The 13669-nt window shown below is 44.9% G+C and overlaps 1 long non-coding RNA gene across 3 annotated transcripts; it reads left to right on the top strand.

Moving 5' to 3' along the window:
- The first annotated feature begins 23 nt into the window (after positions 1-23).
- LOC105727231 (uncharacterized) lies at positions 24-10358 on the top strand. 3 transcript variants are annotated; one of them, XR_010338529.1, is made up of 3 exons: positions 24-230; positions 780-4882; positions 5790-10358. It is a non-coding gene; the product is annotated as an uncharacterized LOC105727231 (long non-coding RNA). The 3 variants fall into 3 exon arrangements; XR_002478312.2 differs by lacking the exon at positions 5790-10358 and having other exon boundaries at positions 780-5365; XR_002478313.2 differs by lacking the exon at positions 5790-10358 and having other exon boundaries at positions 24-313; positions 780-5365.
- Positions 10359-13669: the final 3311 nt, after the last annotated feature.

Raw genomic sequence — 13669 nt, 5'->3', positions numbered from 1 at the left:
GGACTTCCGGAGTCGGCCCCGGAGTTGGGCTTCCTGGCGTTGGGGTTGGAGACTGTGTTGTCTTTGCGGTTTTAGTTAGCGAGCAGTTAGGGTGGAGTCGGCGTCGTGGATTCCGCTCTCAAACCAAGTGTGATTTGAATTCTAAAACACTGAGCTTTCCGAATCGAAAGGTTCCAAGTTTATTCCGTTCTACGGAAGCCCAGGAGGACCAGGATTACCGTAGCCCCTAGGTGCGTGCCGGGCCGGGATGAGCGACCGTGAGACGCTGCGTTTCCGAAGCTTTCGCAGGCTCCCGGGTGACAGAGCCGGAGAGGTACCCTCTGTCCAGGCCGCCCCTCTCAGCCCCCAGTTTTTTTCCTACTTTTGCTTTTCAGGAGTCGCCCAGCACGACTTGAAAGGAGGAGGAGGGCCTGCTGGACAGGATGTTAGAGCCTGGCAGTGACCACTTGGGGGCCCCTGGGCATTAAATTAACTTCTTGGGCCCCGTTTCCTTATTACACTTGGCTCTAGGTTTGTTGTGCGTTTCGGTGAGAAACACCTGTATGTGGTGGTTCCTGTGCGCCTCCTTCTCCTTCCCACTTGTGAAAAATCGTCTCAGTCTGAAACGAGGGAACTACTTTCCTAGCAAACTGCCGTTTTCCATACTACTCACGAGTTCACAACTTTTTATCCGTCAGTAATCCCGCGTATTACTCTCCCAACCCTTTCCCACTGAGTCTTGTGCTGAGAAATGGTGGCTTAGCTACGCAAACGTTTACTGAGCATCTACTATTTTCTAGGCGCTGTCAGGCACCATACTAGCGGTGGAGGTAAAGATGAGTAAGACATTGGCCTTGCACGTGAGGAGCTCCTGGTCCAAAGACGACCACAGAGGTTTACTACAAGGTAACTCAGTATTTATAAATGTATGAAAGCATCAATGCAGCCAGCATTTTCTGAGCAACTGCATGTGATAAAATGGGGAGGACAGACGTAAGAATCTGGTAGAGGAAGCAGCTTCAGTACAGTGCCACAATAGAAACACTGTACAAGGGGCTAAGGAAGTACCGAATAAAGGACAGTTTATTCTGCGGGAGTGTGGGAGAGCAGGGAGAGTGACTTCAGGTGGGTTGAGTGCAGGGGCGGAGAGCCAGAGAGCTACATAGGAAGTAAAATTTGAATTAGTAGGCACTGTTTAATGTCTTCTGTGTGTTAGGGTGTTTGTAAGAGGAATGTAATAAAAAATAAGAAGAAGAAAAGAGTGCCGGCCGGGCGTGGTGGCTGACGCCTATAATCCCAGCACTTTGGGAGACCGAGGCGGTCGGATCACGAGGTCAAGCGTTCAAGACCAGCCTAGCCAACATGGCGAAATCCCGTCTCTACTAAAAATGCAAAAATTATCCGGGCATGGTGGTGGACGCCTGTAGTCCCAGCTATTTGGGAGGCTGAGGCAGGAGAATCTCTTGAACCTGGGAGGTGGAGGTTGCAGTGAGCCGAGATCGGGCCACTGCACTCCAGCCTGGGCAACAAAGCAAGTGTCCATCTCAAAAAAAAAAAAAAAGAAAAGAAAAAGAAAGAAAAGAGTGCCACATCTCTACTGATTTATCATTTCTTCAGCATTTCTTCACCCTTCAGGGCACAGGATTTAACAGCTGGGTAGATCATATGGCCTTTCTAAACAATACCTCCTTTTTCCTTTTTTTTTTTTCTTTCTTCTTGTTCTTTGAAGACTCCTAAAGAGCTGGATTCATTTCTTCAAAACCAACTGGAGTCTGCCCTCCCATCTTCTCTCTCTTGAACAGGGTTAGAAGCCTTGTTAACAGGAAGTGAATTTGTTCCATCAAATGCAATCTTCTGTTAATTGTCTCCTCGAAAAAGGGTCAGTTCAGGGTCTCCCTGGTAACTGAATACTCCCAAGACATCACAGCTATCCCAGGTTCCCAGACATGGTATGTTCAAGTCAGATCAAGTTTCTCCTTCTGTGGTTTCAGGGCCTTTTAAATTGGATCTGAAATCCTTCCAGCGTTTTTTTTCTCTGATATTTTAAATGGCACTACTTGCACACCATATTGATGGTACTTAAAAGCAGGTTGGAAAAATTCCAGTACTTAATGACCGTATCTTCATTTCTGAGGTCCATTAAAGAAGCCCTTTGGCGGGGTTCGGAGGCTCTTGCCTGTAACCTCAGCACTTTGAGAGGCTGAGGCAGGTGGGAGATCAGGAGTTCGAGACCAGCCTAGCCAACATGGTGAAACCGCATCTCTACTAAAAATAAAAACAAAAAAAATTAACCGGACATGGTGGTAGGTGCTTGTAATCCCAGCTGCCAGGGAGCCTGAAGCAGGAGAATCACTAGAAGCCAGGAGGTGGAGGTTGCAGTGAGCCAAGACCTCCCCATTGTACTCCAACCTGGGCAACAAGAGTGAAACTCCATCCCCCAAAAAAAGAAAAGAAACCCTTCAATGTGTGTACTGTGGCACCCTAATTATAGATAGATATGTGATGCCAGACTTGCTACCAATTAAGAAATTTTCAATGTGGATTACTTGTGGGGAACAAATGAATTTCATTGTGACCTTTGCTGGCCTCCCCTTAGCAACGTTCATAAATCCAAGGTGTTTCTAGACGGTTGAATTCTGCCACCATCACTGTGAGTCCTTGGGCAAGTTATTTTATTATTCAAAGTATCAGTTTACTCATCTGTGAAACATCGGGTGTTGGAGTGAAGAGAGGTATATACAGAGTGTTTAGCTTAGTGCCTGGCGTATATAGTTTGCCTTCAAACAGGGTAGTTACGAGTCACTACTCCTTAATTTGGCTTGCCAGGCCTTCAAGATCTGGCACTTTTCACCCTTTGATCAGTATTCCCTTGTCCCTGGGTTCATGTCTCTCTTCCAAGAATTACCAAGCTTGGCTGGGCGCGATGGCTCACACCTGTAATCCCAGCACTTTGGGAGACTGAGGTGGGTGGATCACAAGGTCAGGAGTTCAAGATGAGCCTACCCAACATGGTGAAACCCCATCTCTACTAAAAACAAAAAATTAGCCAGGCATGGTGGCATGCACCTGTAATCCCAGCTACTCTGGACGCTGAGGCAGGAGAATTGCTTGAACCCAGGAGACAGAGGTTGTGATGAGCGGAGATCATGCCATTGCACTCCAGCCTGGGCAACAGAGCAAGACTCCGTCTCAAAAAAAAAAAAAAAAAGAATCACCAAGCTTTATAGCTATTTTCCTTTTGCCTGTGTTTCCCCCAGTGGATTGGGGAAAACAGCCATGTCTTAGTATCCCTCAGTGCCTTGCAAACACCGAACACGCAGCAGGAACTCCATTTCCCGTGCTTACTTTGGTCCTTGAGCACAGCTAACTGTTCTTCAATACCAACATACATGTGTCTGCCTACCACCCTTCCTCTGAGAAACCTCTATTACTTTCTATAGTGGCTCTGCTTGGTTCCCAGAGACTGACCCTGTCCTAGGGGAGGGCACAAGACCCAAAACAGACCTCTCATTCTCCAGGTCTTAGGCTAGGAAGATGTTCACGGTTGCTTTGACACAGTGAGCTGTGACGTCGGTTTGGGCTTGGGGCTGCTATTCTGGAAACAGGGGAGCCCACGTGGGAAGGAAGCGCTGAGAGGCAAGCTAAGAAGTCTTGGTAGCACTGTGCCACCTCCCAGATCTAGCCAACCCTTAGTTAACCCTATTAAGGCACTGCGCTCTGGAGCTAACTGCCTGTCTGGCTGGCATTGCCAGTTCTGTCGTTACTAGCTCATTCAACCTTCAGCAAGGGTCTTATCCACTCTTTGCCTTGGTTCCTTAGTTGCAAAATGGGGTTAAGAATAATACCCACCTCACAGGATTGGGTAAAGATTAAAAGTATTAATACATACAAATTCCTTAGAGCAGCCCATAGAAAACTCTCGATAAATCTTAGCTGTTATTATCCATTGCTGAGACTTTACAGATTGTTAAATTTTCCCTTTTTTTCCAAACTAATTTTGAATTTTTCGTTACTTGCAACATGAGGCCAGAGCAATACTACCCTGTTCTCTCATCGTGCTGTGTCACTGACCCTTGGGCCCCAGGTATTCTGTGAGCACCTCCAGGAATGAGAATACAGGGAAAGCTCTTAGAAAAGCACCTGGCATATGGAAAGTGCTCAGTAAATGTTAATATCTATAATTTGGGATACTGTTCATTCCAAGAAGAAAGCTAGTTTTAAAAAGTTCTTCCATTTATTGTATAAAAACGCAATGAAATGTGTGCCTCTTTCTACATAGCTGTAATTATTCCACTGATAAAAGCTATAGCAGTGGAATCACTAAGTCAAAAGATATGAACATTTTAAAGACTTTGGATTGATATTTTCAAACAAGCTCCAGAAAGGACTTACCATGCTACTGTAGTTTAAATTCCCACCAGCAGAGGGCAGGAGATACCATCTTCAATGTTTGCACAAACGGTGGGCTTTATCATTCTGATTTTTTCCCAATTGATAGTTGTTGGCCAGGGGGACCTGCCATTTTAATTTGCTTTTCTTTGCAACAGATTTTTTTATGTTAATCGACTATGTGTATATGTTTTTCCTTTTGGAATTTTCATTTTTGCATATTTTGATCAAGACTATCTTTGAACGTCAGATATGTGGCAAGTCTACCTTTTTTCTAGTTTGTTTGCCTTTTAAGTTTGATCATGTTCAACATACGTTTTGGTTTATACCTATGTTTTGTTTCATACCTGTGTTTTGTTTTTCACTTCTGATACCCTGTGATGAAGAGAGTTTCAATGGGCTTGCCCCGTAGAGTCCAAGTGGAGAAGCATATTTCCTGGAAAGTGTTCGGTTGATGTTAGTGTCTATCACTCGGGATGTACTGCGTGGTAAACACCACTTGAACCATCTTCAGGTGAGCCTAGTTATTCCTCACCCATTCATTACTCAAACTAGCTGTACTGTGAGAGGTTCTACCCACAACTGAAACCAACTTTAACCAGCCGGTCACGGTTAATACTGTCAACTTGATTGGATTGAAGGATGCAAAGTATCGTCCTGGGTGTGTCTGTGAGGGTGTTGCCAAAGGAGATTAACATTTGAGTCAGTTGGCTGGGAAAGGCAGACCCAGCCTTAATCTGGGTGCACCGTCTAATCAGCTGCCAGTGCAGCTAGAATATAAAGCAGGCAGAAAAACGTGAAAAGGCGAGACTGGCCTAGCCTCCCAGACTACATCTTTCTCCTGTGCCAAATGCCTCCTGCCCTCGAACATCGGACTCTTAAGTTCTTCAGTTTTGGGACTTGGACTGGCTCTCCTTGCTCCTCACCTTGTAGATAGCCTATTGTGGGACCTTGTGATCATGTGAGTTAATACTTAATAAACTCCCGTTTATGTGTGTGTGTGTGTGTGTGTGTGTGTGTGTGTATTCTATTAGTTCTGTCCCTCTAGAGAACTCTAATACACAGCCTAAGCAAAATAATAACAGTAATGACAACAGTAATAATGGGCCATGCACAGTGGCTCATGCCTGTAATACCAACACTTCAGGAGGCTGAGGTGGGAGGATTGCATGGAGCCCAGGAGTTGAACACCACCTGGGCAATATAACAAGACCCTGTCTCTATCTATAATAATAATGATGACAGTAATAATCGTTATCATAAAATACATGTACTGTTTTTTTTGGAAAAAAACCTATTAGAATTTCTGTGAACTGTTTCGTAAGATTGAAAGAAAAATAGGATTTCCATCAAGCCCGAGTGAGTGTGAAGCCCAGGGCAGCTCATGACGCAGCTTTGAGGACACTGTGCATTTGTCACAGATGGTGTGCCTGCCGTCATCCCTGTGGAACTCACCACTTCAGTGCCTGCCAGCCCTACTTCTGACTCTCAGCACCTGCGTCACTTTGCTTGGGGTTTTCTCCGGATGCATTCTATTGAAGCAGTGAGATGGAGGGAATTCTCACAGAAGGGAAGTCAGTGTGCATGTAACAGCTGTCTCCTGCACTGGCAGAAAAAGGCCGCGAGTGAGCCTCTAAGGACAGGCGTTGTGTTGTTTTCTGAAATAGGATGTTGAGAAGAAGAACAGAGAAGAGAGATGCTGGTCTCAACCAAAACATCAGGAGTGGGGAAAAGACAGTTCCTAAAGCCAGAAAGAAGAGGTGAGGGCTAGGAGGGAACTGGCCTCGATTGAGAGCCCTGGTGGGCAGGACCATTGACTGTGTAAGTGTCCTCCAAGTACTCCTGAAATTTCTGGCTGTGTGGCTGATCTGGGGCCAACATTTGGGTTCGAGTTCTGTGGGAGGACAATTTCTTTTATTAAATTGCTGCCGTTCAGGTTGAGAGCCACTACCAGGCTGGCAAAGCTAGCGGAGAATGGAGGTGGGTCCTGGCTGACTGCCCTTCCCAGGTGAACCCTGCAGCCTTGTCAGTCTTGTCACTGGCTGATTGTTCAGTGCCCAGAACTTGGTCTGTTACTGGTTTGCAGATGATCAAATAAAGCAGACTCATTTTTTCTCTTTCAAAAAAACCCTGTATTTTTTAATGACAGCTGTGCCTGATGTTATCATCCATAAAACCATGATAAGGGCTTTCTGATCACATGGCTTAGAACATGCCCAACAACAGGACAGAAGTCCAATCAGGTATATACCAACTGAAGGCATATGTCAGTTTTATGTCACTAAGAATCCGCGTGTCATCCCCGTGAGAGACTCTACACCTGCTCATCAAGAAGTAGTGAAAATCACATCCAGGTGTGATTTCTCACAAATGAGAAAGGAATGAAATAAAAGTTTTTAATGTAAAAAGGAAAATCACACCATTTGACCCAGCAATCCCATTTTTGGGTATATACCCCAAGGAATATAAATCATTCTAATATAAAGATACATGCACACATGTTCATTGCAGCACTATTCAAAATAGCAAAGGCATGGAATCAACCCAAATACCCATCAATGATAGACTGGGTAAAGAAAATGTGGTACATACACACCATGGAATACTATGCAGCCATTGAAGGAATGAGATAATGTCCTTTACAGGGACATGGTTGAAGCTAGAAGCCATTATGCTCAGCAAACTAATGCAGAAACAGAAAACCAGACACCACATGTTCTCATGTATAAGTGGGATCTGGACAGTGAGAACACACGGACACGGAGGGGAACAACACACGCTGGGTCCTATCCAGGGGCAGTGGGCGGGGAAAACATTAGGGAGAAGAGTTAATGCATGCTGGGCTTCATACTTAGGTGACGGGATGATCTGTGCAGCAAACCACATGGCACACGTTTATGTAACAAATGTGCACCCCAGAACTTAAAAAATAAAAAAGAGAATCACTAACGCCAATGTGCAAGCTTATGTTTGAACAGAGTGTATGAGGAAATCCCCCTGACAACCTTGGAAAAGTCGAAGTGTTGTAAGGTTGTCCCTGGAGGATGAATCCCCACACAGGGACGAGTCAGTTGGACGCTGTAATCTCCCTTTGGGCATCACCCTAACACCAGCATCACAACTCCTGAGGATACTTGCTGACCCTCAAGTTAAAAAAGGCAAAGGAGAGAAAATGTCAGCCTTTCAAGATTGGCAACAGTGAGCAGAGTGCCCAGCTGTGAGGGGAAGGACAAGCACATCTGGAACCCCAGCCTGGGTGCTGTGATGGGGCAGGAAGCAGACCTGACATTCAGGAACCGACACAGCACCTGGCTCAAGGAGCCCTCCAGATACAGTAGCTAAGCCGGGCGATGACTCACCCCTGTAATCCCAGCAATTTGGGAGGCAGAGCGAGCAGATCGCCTGAGGTCAGCAGTTCAAGACAAGCCTGGCCAATATGGTGAAACCCAGTCCCTACAAAAAATACAAAAATTAGCCGGGCATGGTGGTGTGCCCCTGTAGTTCCACTACTCAGGAGGCTGAGTCACAAAAATTGCTTGAACCTGGGAGAGGTTGCAGTGAGCTGAGATCATGCAGCTGCACTCCAGCCTGGGTGACAGTGAGACTCTGTCTCAAAAAAAAAAAAGATACGGTAACTGCCGTCATTACAATTGTTTTGCAGTTACTGCCTCTCCCTATAACCCCACAGCTCTCAAGCTCATTCACACAGTAGAGTGCCAGGCGCTTTTGTGGAACTTCATGAAATCTGGATAAATTAAGCAAAAAATAGCCACTTGCCATAAAAGTTTATGCCAGCTCTCCTGGCATCTAAATTAGAATCTCATGGCCACAAATGCCAAAAGGCTTAAGAGATTTTACGCAGGGACACTAAAACAGAAATTCTATGACCTTAACTTTTTTTCTGAAACCTGCAAGAGAGACTGCCATTTCAAGTTCAACTGTATAATACCTCCCTGTTCAGTATAAAATCAGTCGGAGCGGGGCTATCCTATGACATGACTACTATAGTAACCTGATTCAACTCGATGGACCAGACCCCCAAAGCCATGCTGTTAGCAACTGCTCAGTGGAACCGAATCTTTACCTACCTTTGATCTACAGTGGACAGAAGTCAGCCTGGGGTCACCAGGAAGGGAGGAGAGGAGCAAAGGTAGTATTTCAGCAGCTCACAATACCTGCTCTGTGGCCAAACAAAGGCCTGACCTCCTGAGCGATGTCTAACCTTTAAACTCTGACAAACATGTATTTACTCAGCAATTACAATTTAAACTACTGAAGGGGCAGTTTAATCACTTGTATCAAAGGGAATAAACAAAAGCTTCTCTAGATCGCATAACAACAACAAGAAACAAAAGCAGCATTTGCACTCAAAAGAAAACAAAGAAACTTCTCTTTTCGGCAGTACATACCATTTTTCTTTTTCTCAGAAGTCGTCTGTGTTTTCACTAGGACAGGCAGTTAGAAGCAGGGTCCCACCCCAAATTAAAGAAGCTGTTAAATCTAATGATAAGTGAGCTGAGCGAGATCTCGAGTTTCTTAAATGTGAAAATGACAGTGGAAGGCAGATGTCATTCTTTAAGCTGGAAGAAATTGCTATTTCGTTTTATTTTTAACATCATCCAAGACTGAAATCTGCTGGGAAAACGGAGTCACCATTTTCCACAGTTTTATAAGCTAGTGATAACCAGTGACTTTGCTTGGCAGCATTGAATAACAGAGCTATTTTGAAAAGGTAAACACAGAGATGGAAATTTGAGTAATACTAAATTTCGGTGCATTTTGGGGCAAAATAAATGCATATACCCTCAAATGCCAAGGGTGGCAGTGTAAACTGCTAAAAAGCCCTCTCAAAACTGGCCACATCTGTTAAAGCTGAAATGTACCCTATAACTTAGTCATGCCACTTGTGGGCATGTACTCGCGGCAATGAGAAAGTATACGCACCAGGAGATGCAGAGAAGACGTCGTCGATTTCATTAGAAACCGCGCCACCCTGAAACAGCTCAACACTTCTTTCTTTTTCTTTTCTTTTCTTTTCCTTTCCGTTTCTTTTCCTTCCTTCCTACCTTCTTTCTTTCTTTTCTTTCTCCTTCCTTCCCTCCCTCCCTCCTTCCTTCTTTTCTTTTCTTTTCTTCTTTTGACATAGTCTCACTCTGTCACCCAGGCTGGAGTGCAGTGGCACCATCTCTGCTCACTGCAACCTCTACCTCCCAGATTCAAGCAATTCTCAGGCTTCAGCCTCCTAAGTAGCTGGGATTATAGGTGCATGCCACCACACCCAGCTACTTTTTGTAATTTTAGTAGAGATGGGGTTTCACCACATTGACCAGGCCTGCCTTGAATTCCTGATCAAGTGACCCTTCCACCTCAGCCTCCCAAAGTGGTGGGATTACAGGCGTGAGCCACCGAGCCCGGCCTTCATTTTTATTTTTTGAGACGGTCTCGCTTTGTCCTTCAGGCTGGCATGCAGTGGCATGATTGTAGCTCACTGCAGCCTCCAACTCCTGGGCTGAAACAGTCCTCCCGCCTCAGCCTCTGGAGCAGCTGGGACTACAGGTGCTTCCAGTCATGCGCCACCACACCTGGCTAATGTTTTTACTTTTTGTTTTTTGTAGAGATGGGGTCTTGCTATGTTGCCCAGGTTGCTCTTGAACTCCTGGGCTCAAGTGATTCTCCCGCCTCTGTCTCCCATAGCACTGAGATTACAGGCATGGGCTGCCACACCAGGCTGTACAGCCGAACATTTCATCAAGAGATGAATCTCATGGAATGTTGGGTGAAAGAAGCAGGACACAAACAGGTACATGCTGTATGGTTTCATGTACATCAAGTTCAAAACCAGGCAAAGCCAGTCCATGCAGAGAGAAGTAAGCTGGGCCGTATAGTCTTTCTTGATTTAGGTGTGTGCACTCTGAAACTCATGGAGCAGTACATTTGCATATTACATGTTTCAATATGTATGCCATACTTCAATAGAAAACTTGAATTAAAATATTAACTCATGTCTGGGCGCGGTAGCTCACGCCTGTAGTCCCAGCACTTTGGGAGGCTGAGGTGGGCCAATCGCCTGAGGTTGGGAGTTCAAGACCAGCCTGACCAACATGGAGAAACCCTGTCTCTACTGAAAATACAAAATTAGCTGGGCATGGTGGCGCATGCCTGTAATACCAGCTACTTGAGATGCTGAGGCAGGAGAATTGCTTGAACCCAGGAGGCAGAGGTTGCGGTCAGCCAAGATTGCACCATTGCCCTCCAGCTTGGGCAGCAACAGTGAAACTCTGATTCAAAAAGAAAAATTAACTCATATAGGTTTGGCAGTTGTAGGATTGTGTCTTTGTTCAGAAAAATGGTTACACATTAACTGTGGAGTGTCATTTCAAAAATTGAAGTGGATTTCTTCATTTAAATACTATGTGGTTTGGCCACACTGGTTCTTCTTTGCTGCAGTCCACCCACTTGGAGAGCTTCATGCAGGAAAAAGCAAGGTGTCAGAGCCTCTCTGTCGGGCCAGTGCCTCGGACGGTCAATGGTAGACACTGCTGGGTCTGCACTTCTGTACTTTAAGAAGAGATATTTTCAGACACCTACTGTGTGCTACTTTGTGTACAGTATGTCGATTTCACTCTTTATCTACCATAGAAAGTTAGTGTAAGAGAAAAGCCCCTGAATTATATTGAGATGCTAAATAACCTGCCCATGCAGGGACCTTTAGTGAGTTAGATACAAAGCTTAGATTCAACATCAAGTCTCATTCGGGCTCGTGGACCCTGTTGAGAATATGTTATCTCATACAGTCTGGGTGAAAATAGAGTGGCAGGAATATGGAAACAATGTCTTAAAACATCAAGCAGGTAATAGATAACCATTTACCTTCCAAGAATCAATCCAGGGGCCTTAAATAACCTGGGTCCCTCCATCCCCACTCAGGCAGAATTAACCAGTCCCTCTCAGGCCTACGTTCTAACCAGAACACCTCATAACATTCCTTGTGTTGGCCTCAGTGTTGGCTCTTCCTTCCTGAAGACCCCAGTGCCTGAGTACCTGGCCCAGGTCTCAGCCCGGATAGGAAATCTGGAATGATTTTCTTAGTCCCTGTGACTTAGAATGGGTTCAGTGACGCGAGGGCTTGGTGCAGAATTGCAGACAGCAAGGATACTAGAGGACTGAGGTCTAAACATTTGTAGGGAAAGCAAAACTCAAGACATGTAAGACAACTTCCCAACAGAATCTCTTTTTTTATTTTTATTTTTTGAGACAGAGTCTCACTCTGCCATCTAGGCTGGAGTGCAGTGGCACGATCTTGGGTCACTGCAGCCTCTGCCTCCCAGGCTCAAGTGATCCTCCCACGTAGCTGGGAGGACTACAGGCGTGTGCCACCACACCAGGTAGATTTTTGTATTTTTTTATAGAGACAGGGTCTCGCTACATTGCCCAGGCTGGCCTTGAACTCCTGGGCTCAAGCGGTCCACCCGCTTCGGACTTCCAAAGTGTTGAGATTATATTAACAGGTGTGAGACACTGAGCCCAGCCTACCAGAATCACTTTCAATGTGAAATCCCACCACATTCTTACGGTCAGTAGTTCCTCTTATGAAATTGAAAAGGATGAGCTTTCTCCAGATTCCAACTCTTTTGCTGAAATCCAGCTTACTGGAATGAGAACAAGGATTAACTCCACAAACAACCTCCTGCCCACACGTAATTCAGGAATCACTATAAAGTAACGCTTTCTGTACTCAGTAAATGAGAAACATAATATGCTCCCTGAGTAGAAAAGAAATTTAAAAGGCCTATTTTAGCCATTTCTTGAAAGCTTAATTTGGAGAAGGGATAAAGGCTGAATATATTCTGAGATCAACCACAAAGAATGGGAAAATATATAGGACATGCCTTTCTCTTATCTTGGATGAGGATAATAATTGATCTCCAATTTCCTTCCACAAAGGAAGGCGTTACAATCTTGAGTGCTGTGGTGTCATGGTTCTATATTCAGGCAAAAGTCAACAACATGCAGTTACCTGCTTTATGCTGGAGTCCCAGTTCATCATTGAGACAAAAAAAGAATAATACCAGCTAGGAGCATCAGTTTTCAGTGGTGGAATAAAGAACCACAATGTACCTCAATAGCTTTCACTAATGGAGATGAATTGGATAAAACCACTTGATCTCTTAAAACTTTATTTGACTGCAAAAGTGCTATCTAAAAGACAGCAATCTGTACCAAAGGCGGCTCTTAAAAAAACAATGTTTAATTCCTAGAAATCCATTTTGGACAAGAGAGGCAATTAGAGAGTCGTGAAATTACCAAAGTTTATTATTTAAGAGGACGTGGTCAGCTCAAGTTTCAACTTTGAAAGAAATTTAGATGCTTAGAAGGATAATGTGAGAGCTTTTCATAGATATTCACAAAAATCTACAGACCTGTAAAAATGCTGATGATTAATCTTGACTTTTAATCTTTCATTGTTCCCCTAACCACCCTGACGTGGGTTTAAACAGAGAACTAGAAATGAGATTCTGAAATAGCCTTAGTTCCTCAGAGAAGAGAGGTCATCTTACTTCACCAAGGGAACACTTGAGTGATTTTGCAATTTTTAAGCTTTCTCCATATAAATCCCCCTCTGCCATCAACCCATTTGCATTTTTTTCTCTTTTTCTTGAGACAGTCTCACTCTGTTGCCTAGGCTGAAGTGCAGTGGCATGACCTCGCTTACTGCAACCCCCACCTCCCGAGCTCAAGTGATTCTCTTGCCTCAGTCTACCGAATAGCTGGGATTACAGGTGCACACCACAATGCCTGGCTAATTTTTTTTCTTTTCGTTTCTTTTTTTTTTTCCGAGTTGGAGTTTCGCTCTTGTTGCCCAGGCTGGAGTGCAATGGCATGATTTCAGCACACCTCAACCTCCGCCTCCTGGGTTCAAGTGATCCTCCTGCCTCAGCCTCCTGAGTAGCTGGGATTACAGGCATGTGCCACCACTCCTGGCTAATTTTGTATTTTTTTTTCGTAAAGCAGCGGGGGGGTTTCTGCATGTTAGGCTGGTCTCGAACTCACAACCTCAGGTGATCCACCCGCTTCGGCCTCCCAAAGTGCTGGGATTACATGCCTGATCCTAATTTTTGTATTTTTAGTAGAGATGGTGTTTCACCATGTTGACCAGGCTGGTCTCAAACTCCTGACCTCAAGTGATCCAACTGCCTCGGTCTCCTAAAGTGCTGGGATTACAGGTGTGAATCACTGCTCCCAGCTCATTTGTGTTCTTTTGATTTCTTCTGCATCAGTCTCGGTCTAGCTGCCTCATCCA

This window comes from Aotus nancymaae, unplaced genomic scaffold, assembly GCF_030222135.1.
Source record: "Aotus nancymaae isolate 86718 unplaced genomic scaffold, 86718_ANA_hifiasm-v0.15.2.pri h1tg000006l, whole genome shotgun sequence".
NCBI classification, from domain to species: Eukaryota; Metazoa; Chordata; class Mammalia; order Primates; family Aotidae; genus Aotus; species Aotus nancymaae.
Note: the sequence above shows the minus strand (reverse complement) of the source record. Positions and strands in the feature narration are given on the sequence as shown.